Source organism: Mytilus galloprovincialis, chromosome 14, assembly GCF_965363235.1.
Source record: "Mytilus galloprovincialis chromosome 14, xbMytGall1.hap1.1, whole genome shotgun sequence".
Lineage (NCBI taxonomy): Eukaryota > Metazoa > Mollusca > Bivalvia > Mytilida > Mytilidae > Mytilus > Mytilus galloprovincialis.
The window spans coordinates 41,030,218-41,039,730 of record NC_134851.1 but is presented as its reverse complement, the minus strand read 5'-3'; the positions used below and the strand labels follow the sequence as shown (position 1 = coordinate 41,039,730).

The following is a 9,513-nucleotide window of genomic DNA, read 5'->3' as shown; positions in this document are numbered from 1 at the left end:
TTGTATTTTAAGGGGGTAGACCTTGGTTCAGGGAGATAACTCTTTTAATTCAGTGATGAGTTTGTAAAAGTCAAGTTTCATCAATGTATTTTAAGCATTTACCTGAAAAAGATTGGAAATAATCTATGTAACCTAGAAGCTTAGAATACTTTGATGAAAATGATTGACATAAACGTACGGGTGATTGGAGTAAAGACATGTTGTCATCTCTGTGTCTTCTCCCAAACGGTTGGCCTCGGTGCCAAGTGGTCATGTAATTCAACTGCTGTACCACAAGCCTCTCAACACTGAGGTTGTGAGTTCGAGCCCGCACGTAACAGATACGTTCGAATCCAATTTAAATTGACTAGGGTTTTCTGCCGAAGGTCTATGGTTCTTTCCGGTTTCCTTTTCCAATAAAAACTGGCCGCCACGAAATAGCCAAAAAGTGCTGAAATTGGCGTTAAAATACAAAAATTCAATTATTCAATCTTCCGACCGGCAGTAAAGCGGCAGCCATATCCGATCAGAATGAAGTTAATTCCGATGCCTCGTGTAGCGACTGTGTCACGCTCGCTGCAGGTTATAAACCCTTGCGCAGCTCTTTGAGAGGCCCTTAGGTGGCCTGTTGCAAAGCTAAATTTTTGTCCCTTTCCAATATACCCTTCTGTTCCAGTGGCAGTCCAACTTTCTCGCCTTTCATCCCAATTAACCCCTATTATCGGACATACTTCATTGTTAATAAATTTGTTGATGTCCTGAAAATGCACGAAATATTTGTCACTGGACGTAAAGCAAGCAACAATCAATCAATCTCATCAAAATTATCAAAGATACTGATGAAAAATTTAGTACTAAATTAAACTGCAATCTTTTATATATTAATATTGATGTTTTCAAAATATTTTGCAGTAGCGGATGAGGTTACGCAGGCAAGTACGAGGCGCTTCGCACGCGCATCCTTGCTGAGGTACCGGGTGCTGACATTACAGGATCAAAGGGTCGCAAATGTACGTAATTGATTTACGATAGGAAAAGATTAAAAAAAAAATACCGACAATCATGCAGACATAATAAATTTAATAAAAAGAAATCAACCTATATTTATATATATAAACGAGTCTAAATTGAAAACTACGTTCAAACCTACATAATTATATGATTGCGTTGGATAAAAACCGCAATTTTTATACGTGTGCATGTAAAACAAATGTCGTTGTAGAAGGGTCTAAAAACAGCACAAACAACATATTCTAAAAGACCAAAAAAGTGAAAAAGTATATTTAAACAGAACGCATTTTACTAACAGGTCGAACAACTCATGTTCTTTAACCCTGCTGACTGCCATTGGCGATTGCCAAATAAAATTGATCACAAGATGTAACAAAATGGATCTTACTATAGTATAAATTTAATACTTAACAGAAAAAAAATAACTTGTGGCCACGATGTTATGCCACAAACATACGGTGTCAATATTTTTTTAGTACACCAGATCCGGATTTCGACAATGAATGTCTCTTCAGTGATGTTAGGGATCGAAACGGTATTTGGAAGGCCATATAAAAAGTACCCTCATTTTTAGATAGATTCTTGAATTTTAAGAGTCAATATAGGATGAACGGATCATATAAACCGGAGGGAAAATATGATACAAGCCCAAACGAAAAAATATAAACGAGTCTAAATTGAAAACTACGTTCAAACCTAGTATGATTGCGTTGGATACAAACCGCAATTTTTATACGTGTGCATGTAAAACAAATTTCGTTGTAGAAGGGTCTAAAACAGCACAAACAACATTAATTTTTCTATAAGACCAAAAAAGTGAAAAAGTATATATAGATATTAGATTTGGTTTATTGCAAACAAATAGCTGTTTTCCGAGGTTAACTTTTTACACTTCTGTGTTGACAAGAATTATCATTGGTATGGTCATAATTATTAGTTAGCTGCTTCAAAACTCTGATTTTTTTGAAATACTAAGGATTTTCTAACCCAGGATTATATTACCTTAGCTGCTTTGACAAAACCTGTCAGAATTTCGGGTCCTCAATGCTCATCAACTTCGTACTTTATTTGGCCTTTTTATTTTAAGGGAGCTACCATTTGATTTTTATGAGGGTGCTAGGATGAAAAATTGTGTCCTGCTTTTTTTTTAGATGCAATCTCTGTTCTGCCTTTTTATTTTTCACTCCATTCGGTCCTGCCTTTTTTTATTAGTTTATCCTGACTTTTGTTTACATAAATTGTCATCCTGCCTTTTTTTTTTTGCCAAGTTGCTCATCCTGCCTTTTTTTTACTCAAAACTCCTGACCTGTCTTGCCTTTTTTCAAATTTCATCCTAGCCCCCCACCCCCCCCTAAAAATCAAATGGTAGCTCCCTAAGACGAAACGCGCGTCTGGCGTACCAAATTTTAATCCTGGTATCTATGATGAGTTTATTATTATGTCATTTCATTTTATTTATTGACGGTAAATGACGTTTTCTAAGCGTCCATTGCCAATATCTAAAATACATTCAGGACGAAAATAAATTCAGCAGTAGATCAATTATTAAGTGTTTTGCAATTTTGGTCGGGTAGGATTAAGCATAAATTCCCTCTTCCGACCGGTAGTAAAGCGGCTGCCATATCCGATCAGAATGGGGAAGTTGATTCCGATGCCTCGTGTAGCGACTGTACCACGCTCTCTGCACGTTTTAAACCCTTGCACAGCTCTTTGAGAGGTCCTTAGGTGGTCTGTTACAAAGCTAAATTTTTGTCCCTTTCCAATATACCCTTCTGTTCAAGTGGCAGTCCAACTTTCTCGCCTTTCATCCCAATTCAACCCTATTATCGGACATACTTCATTGTTACTAAATTTGCTGATGTCCTTAAAATGCATGAAATATTTGTCACTGGACGTAAAGCAAGCAACAATCAATCAATCATCAAAATGATCAAAGATACAGATGAAAAATTTAGTACTAAATTAAACTTAAGCATAAATTCCCTATACTGATCAGACGCAGAAAGCAGCGCACTTGTACATCCCACGTGCACTACACTGCAATATACTATTTTCATATTACCGACTTTTGACTCCGGATTATATAATTTGTCGACTAGTTACCTTGGACATCATGGTACTCGGTCAAGTAAGAGCAACCAAAATAAGTAAAATCAAACAAATAATCGGTGTAATTTTAGGGGCAAGTTTACTGTTTTACGATGATTTTGTAGTGAAAAAAAATGTTAAGCAGGTAATTTTCCCCTAATTTGTACCGATTGAAAGCTTGATTTTACTTCTTTAGTTTGCTCTTACCTGACTTGGTACCATGATGTCCAAGGTAACCAGTCGACAAATTATATAATCCGGAGTTAAAAGTCGGTAATATGAAAATAGTCTATTACATTCTTAGAAAATTGAGTCGATGCCTCTGCTGGTGGACCCCGAGGTTATCATCTGGCCAGTAGTCAGCATTTTCTGTCAACCTGACATGTTCATTTTCTGAAATTTACTGTTACACAGTATATGAAATGTGGAATTATTCTAGCCACTAAGGTTTTTCTGACCAAAGTTGGAGATTCCCTTAGCCGTATTTGGCACAACTTTTCGGAATTTTTGGTATTAAAATTAATGCTCTATTATAAACAACTTCATCTGCACATGGGATATACATTTCCCAACTCATTTGGTATTCAAGAGCTTTTTTAAAACGTCACCAATGTCTGAGCAGAAAGTTGATGAACCAGGGTTATGTCAAAAAACGTCTCGTCCTTTTTTTTTCTAAAAAAAAGTTCATCGGAAGATACCAAGAGCTTGTTGATAATTATTCCGTATCAACTTCACAAAAAATACATGATGATCTTAATTGTGTCATGGTGTTTTTCTTTGTATATTTTATTCCTTTACCGTTGAGTCCATTTTTGTAATATACTTTTGGCGTGTCTCGCTATTTATACATCCCGCCATTCACGTGTTATTGTGCTACATGGTCATTTTTTGTATTCTTGTCTTTCATTTTTGCTTATGTACTTTGTCTATAGAGCCATTTTGTTTTTCTAGAAATTAACATTATAACAATACCCACATTTTTGATAATTTTACTGATTACATGTGTGTCTGTTTGTTTTCCTCACACATTGTTGTCAATATAATGGAATTCTATGCGACTGTCATCGAGTGGGAGGTTTAGATAACTATAAAACCAGGTTTAATCCACCATTTTCTACATGAGGAAATTCCTTTACCAAGTCATGAATATGACAGTTGTTATCCATTCGTTTGATATGCTTGAGCTTTTGATTTTACCATTTAATTAGGGACTTTCCGTTTTGAATGTTCCTTGGAGTTCGGAATTTTTGTGATTTTACTTTTAACTACAATTTGAGTTGGCCTTCCAACTGTTTCAATTCGACCGCAACTGATGAGTCCCGAAACGAAACAAAATAATTAACCTGGTATCATTGAATTTTTGTTTGTCGAGAAGGATAAATTATTTCTTTTTTCTTTTTAATTATCCCATTAATTTACCACAAACAAAACTACAAGAGGTTGAAATTACAGATTAGATTACAAAAGACAACAAGACCCAAATATGTATTTTAACATTCAGGAGTGCTCCTGATGAAGGCAAACCTAGAAAAGCGCTTCTGATGCATCAAATATAAAATTTGTTGTTTTCATTTTAAGAACTTTTTTTCAAGCAGTGGCCCACATATATATATAATCTAATCTTCCAAATATCAAAAAAAAATATGTCTTAAGGGGAAATAATTTTTCATTCTATAAATGACAAAATCGTCCGCAAATGTGTAATGAATACTAGGGAAAAAGGACCAATCGTCTTCGAAAGAGATCAAAGAGAAAATATTGAATTGGAAACGCATCTAAGTTCGACATCAATCTGTTTTTTAGAATCAATTTACTGTCAGGATCCATAACTCCCGTGTAACTTAAACATGCAACAATGAGGAGAAAATTGAAAACCTTTTTAATACAGTTTTATTATTTCAGCTTCATTTGAAATTACGATCAATGACAAACAGGTTTTTTCCAAATTGAAGTTGCATGGCTGGCCAATTGAAGATGATGTAAGTTTGGTTTTTTTTATTAGTCCAAGGTTGTGTTTATAATATTCATCGTCCACTTGTATATAGTTATTGTACTTGGAAGCCTTAGACATAAATACAACAAAACAACATGTTTAAGAAAACACTTAAAAATAAGTTAAAAAATATAATTATTATGAACTGAAGTCATGTAAGGGAGCAACCATTTAACTTCAAAAGAGGGAGGGTATGTTTTTTTTTGTCTGAGTCAGATCCCGACACCCCCCCCCCCCCCCCCCCCCCCCCCCCCCCCCCCCAGTTTTTCGACGCTATCAATCAAATGATTTTTCTTCAAAATTTAACACTATAAGGTATGGGGAAAATCTGGATTCAGAATATTTGTTTTGTGTCATCTGCTAGACCACAATATTTTTTTCCATCAAATTGGGGATTAGAATATATTTTAAGGAAAAAACCATACCCCCCCCCCCCTTTGAATTTAAATGGTCGTTCCCTAAATGTCCTATAGATTATTGAGTGAAAGTAAAAACAAATAACACCAAATTTTAATGTTTAGTTTGCTAGATATAATGTTTATCTGCGTCGCCGAAGGCGGAAGCAGGTCTGGTAACCGCACGACTCCGTCAGTCCGTCCGAAAGAAAGTAAACTTTCGTCAAAGTTTTCTTGTCTTCTATACAAGGGAATCATGATTTACTATTTCGTCGTCTGCAGCTTGTTAATTTTAAGTTGCACCGAGTAATCAAACACGAATGTTTACATCTACCGTGTAGCCACTTCATGCTTGCTGATAGTTTTACAACACTCATTGTACAAGAAAAAACATCGTCAAAGTTTTCTCGGCTTCTATGAAAGGAAATGATGTAATACTTGGCCTGCAGCTTGATAATGTTCAGTTGTAGCGAGTAAGCAATTTTTACATCTGCCGTGTAGTCACATTCTCTTTGAGGATAGTTTGAAATTTTACGACACTCATTGATCAATGGAAATTTTCGTCAATACTTTTTACGCTCCTCTTGTACGATTATAATATTTGGTTTGGGAATGATCAGCTCCAGTATACATGTTACCTCAATGAATTGCATGCAGCGACGCAGGTCCAGACACGGTATTGGTCTTGTTTTACAATGATGTAACAATTGGCGTCGAATTGTTTTAATGTTAGTGCGTCTTCCTTCCCAGTGGCGGATTCAGGGGCACAGAGGGTGTACCCCCTCCCGTTTGATAAAGGAATTAATCTCTTTTTTTGCTTAAAATCGTCAACAAAATAATTTCGCATCTCTTAGCTCGGCGGTATGTTTTACAATTTTGCTCAATTACGCCCCCTTTTTCCTGGGACCCTGGATTCGTCCTGACTGGTGTGTTGACCCAGAATTAAAAAAAAAAAACAAACTTCCGGTACTTTTATTTGTATTGAAAAGATTTCATTTCGTTTTTAAAGATTGTTCGCTGATGAAATTCAAAATAACCTCTTTTTTAAATGACATATTTTTCAACAGAGAACGAATAATGCATTATATGAATTTATACAAAATTGATGATAGATCTGTGTGTTTGCTTTAAAGACAAATAAAAAAACCTTTCAAAATAGTTTACAAAACATGTTAATGTCATGGAAATTCAATAATGTTAACACAGTTATGACAATTGGTGAATTAAATTGCCTAATCATTCTAAAGCAGTTCTTGATAAAAATAAACAAACAAAAAAAAAAGGAATTTTGTTCCGGACATTTTGAAATAATTTAATTTTGAATGTAACACGTCTTTTGATTGGCTGAAAGTTTTTTGTCTATCAGCTCATAGACATAATTTTGTTACGCGGGTTATTCAGTGTGCACCACAATTTTGATGTTATTTTTTCATAGACAGAACAAATATAAAGTCATTCCTTAAACAGTATACATGATACACGTGTATGACTAAATAAATAACAACTACTTTGTCAATATCGTTTTATTAAGAGTTTTCAATATGTACAGTTTCATTTAAAAACACTACAGTTTTTTTGTATTGCATATGTAAAATAATTCCCTTAATGTATATTATTAGACCGTTGGTCTTGCTGTTTGAATTGTTTTACACTAGTCTTTTTGTGGCCCTTTATAGCTTGTTGTTCGGTGTGAGCCAAGGCTCCGTGTTGAAGGCCGTACTTTGACCTATAATTGTACATTGTGATATGGATGGATAGTTGTCTCATTGGCACTCATATTTATCTTCTTATTTATATTCATAGATAGGTACGAAAACACAACGCAACCGATTTTTTTCTCTCACAAATTTGCACCGATTGTAAAATTGATTTTACTTTTTTAGTTGCTCTTAAAATACGGAGTAACAAAATGTTCTACCACAGAGTAGATGACAAGTTGGAAAATTATATTCTAGTATTCCGGAGTGAAAAGTTGGTTATATGAAATAGTCTATTCGATAATACACAAAATAAAAAAGAAAACAATTTATCAATTAATGAATCTATTATTTATAAGAATATATATAATTACACACAAAAGTCATCATTATTTGTATATATAAATTATTCAAATATGTCTGTTAATTTTCTACATTTTAGCTGATAGAGATTATACGCCAAGCTGATCGTGGTATGGAACCAAAAGAACTGTCGACCTGCAACAAAGATAGTTGTGTGATTTTATAAACCAAGATGTGATTAAAAAGACAGAAGACATAAAATGAAACATTTTGTAAAATGTAAATTAATATTTGAAATTGTTCGTATTTGATATTCATTTAGTTAACTGAATGAAAGAAGATATGGGGTATAAACCAAAAACTTGAAATAAACAAAAAAGTGGAAATCTCTGTCAAATTTTAAAAACGGAAGTTAAATATCGAATCTTTTTATATTAAACTGAAACTTTACGTTACAAGGCAATAATTGTGTTTCAAATAAAGTAGTTGAAAGCCATGGGGAAATATAGATAGTATACATAATGGAATCTTACCAATAGTTGATATAGAAATATTTAAAAATATAGCAGACGAAAAAGGAAATAAATAAATGATCAATTTATCAATATTTTTACTTTAAAAACTTAAACTATTCAGGTCCTTGAATACGAGACATACACTGGCGATAAACATCAGGGAAACAGCCATTACATTAAACAAAACTGCATTGAAATTCTGTACCAGACGAAAATATTCTTTATTGAAGCTAAAAAAAAATAATAAGCTAAAAATGACATAATCATAAAAAATAGTCGAGTACACCGCTCACATTTCTGATTGCTTAATAGTTATCATTTATCAAGAAATGAAAGCTGTGGTAAAAAAGTGATAAAGCCACAGTTTGATGCACACTTGAAAAATGGTAGCTTTTTTTAATCAATCACAAATAAGATCGTTTTGTATGCAGACTCAAAATTATTAAAGACATTAAAATTGAACTTGTTTTTGTTTGTTTATTTAGTTCTGTTGAGCACTGCGTTTTTTAAAATTTAGTTCTGTAATGTTGAGCACTGCGTCTGTTTAATATCTAATTCTTTAATGTTGAGCACTGCGTCTGTTTAATATTAAGTATGTAATGTTGAGCACTGTGTCTGTTCAACATTTAGTTCTGTAATGTTTAGCACTGCGTCAGTTTAATATTTAGTTCTTTAATGTTGAGCACTGCGTCTGTTTAATATTGAGTAAAAAACTATGTAATGTTGAGCACTGTGTCTGTTCAACATTTAGTTCTGTAATGTTTAGCACTGCGTCAGTTTAATATTTAGTTCTGTAATGTTGAGCACTGCGTCTGTTTAATATTTAGTTCTGTAATGTTGAGCACTGCGTTTGTTTACTATTGAATTCTGTAATGGTGTGCATTCCGTCTGTTTTATATTTAGTTCTTTAATGTTGAGCACTGCGATTGTTTAGAGCAGGATCTGCTTACCCTTTCGATACACCTGATATCACCCAGGTTTTTTTTATGGAGCTCGTGTTGCTTAGTCTTTATTTTTCTACGTTGTGTTTTGTAGACTGTTGTTTGTCTTTTGTCATTTCCGGTTTTACATTGGCATTGTCGGTTTGTCTCGACTTGAGAGTTGTTGTGTCCCTTTGGTGACGTTCGCCATTCTTCTTCATGCAACTCGTTTTTTTTTAATTCCAGACATAGGGCGAATAAAATGCTCTATATGCTGAAGAAAGACAGAATTTCTACATGGACAAACAATAAAAGACGAGGAGACAAATAATTGTCCACAAGCACTACAAATTACATGGGAAATTACATATTGAGCAACACGACCCCCCCCACCCAAAAAAAAAACAAAACAAACAAAAAAAAACAACAACAACAAAAACAGGATGAACTCAGCTGCTCTGAAAAGGTTGGGAACTCCAGGTCCATTGATGACACTCGTAAAATTGACAAGTTAACAATCAGGATTCATAAAGCTATACGAAATGACATAAAAAACTATATATATTGGCCTGTCGAGTACAGAAAAACCTGTGCATCTTGAGCAGTTTTAGA

At 34.0% G+C, this 9,513-nt stretch overlaps 1 long non-coding RNA gene across 1 annotated transcript in view; it reads left to right on the top strand.

The window, feature by feature from the left end:
* LOC143059000 (uncharacterized) overlaps window positions 1-7,734 on the top strand; it is a 30,645-nt gene extending 22,911 nt beyond the window's left edge. The window contains exons 2-4 of the long non-coding RNA XR_012973329.1: window positions 892-989; window positions 4,981-5,057; window positions 7,606-7,734. This is a non-coding gene — a long non-coding RNA (uncharacterized LOC143059000). The remainder of the gene's footprint in view (window positions 1-891; window positions 990-4,980; window positions 5,058-7,605) is intronic.
* Window positions 7,735-9,513: the final 1,779 nt, after the last annotated feature.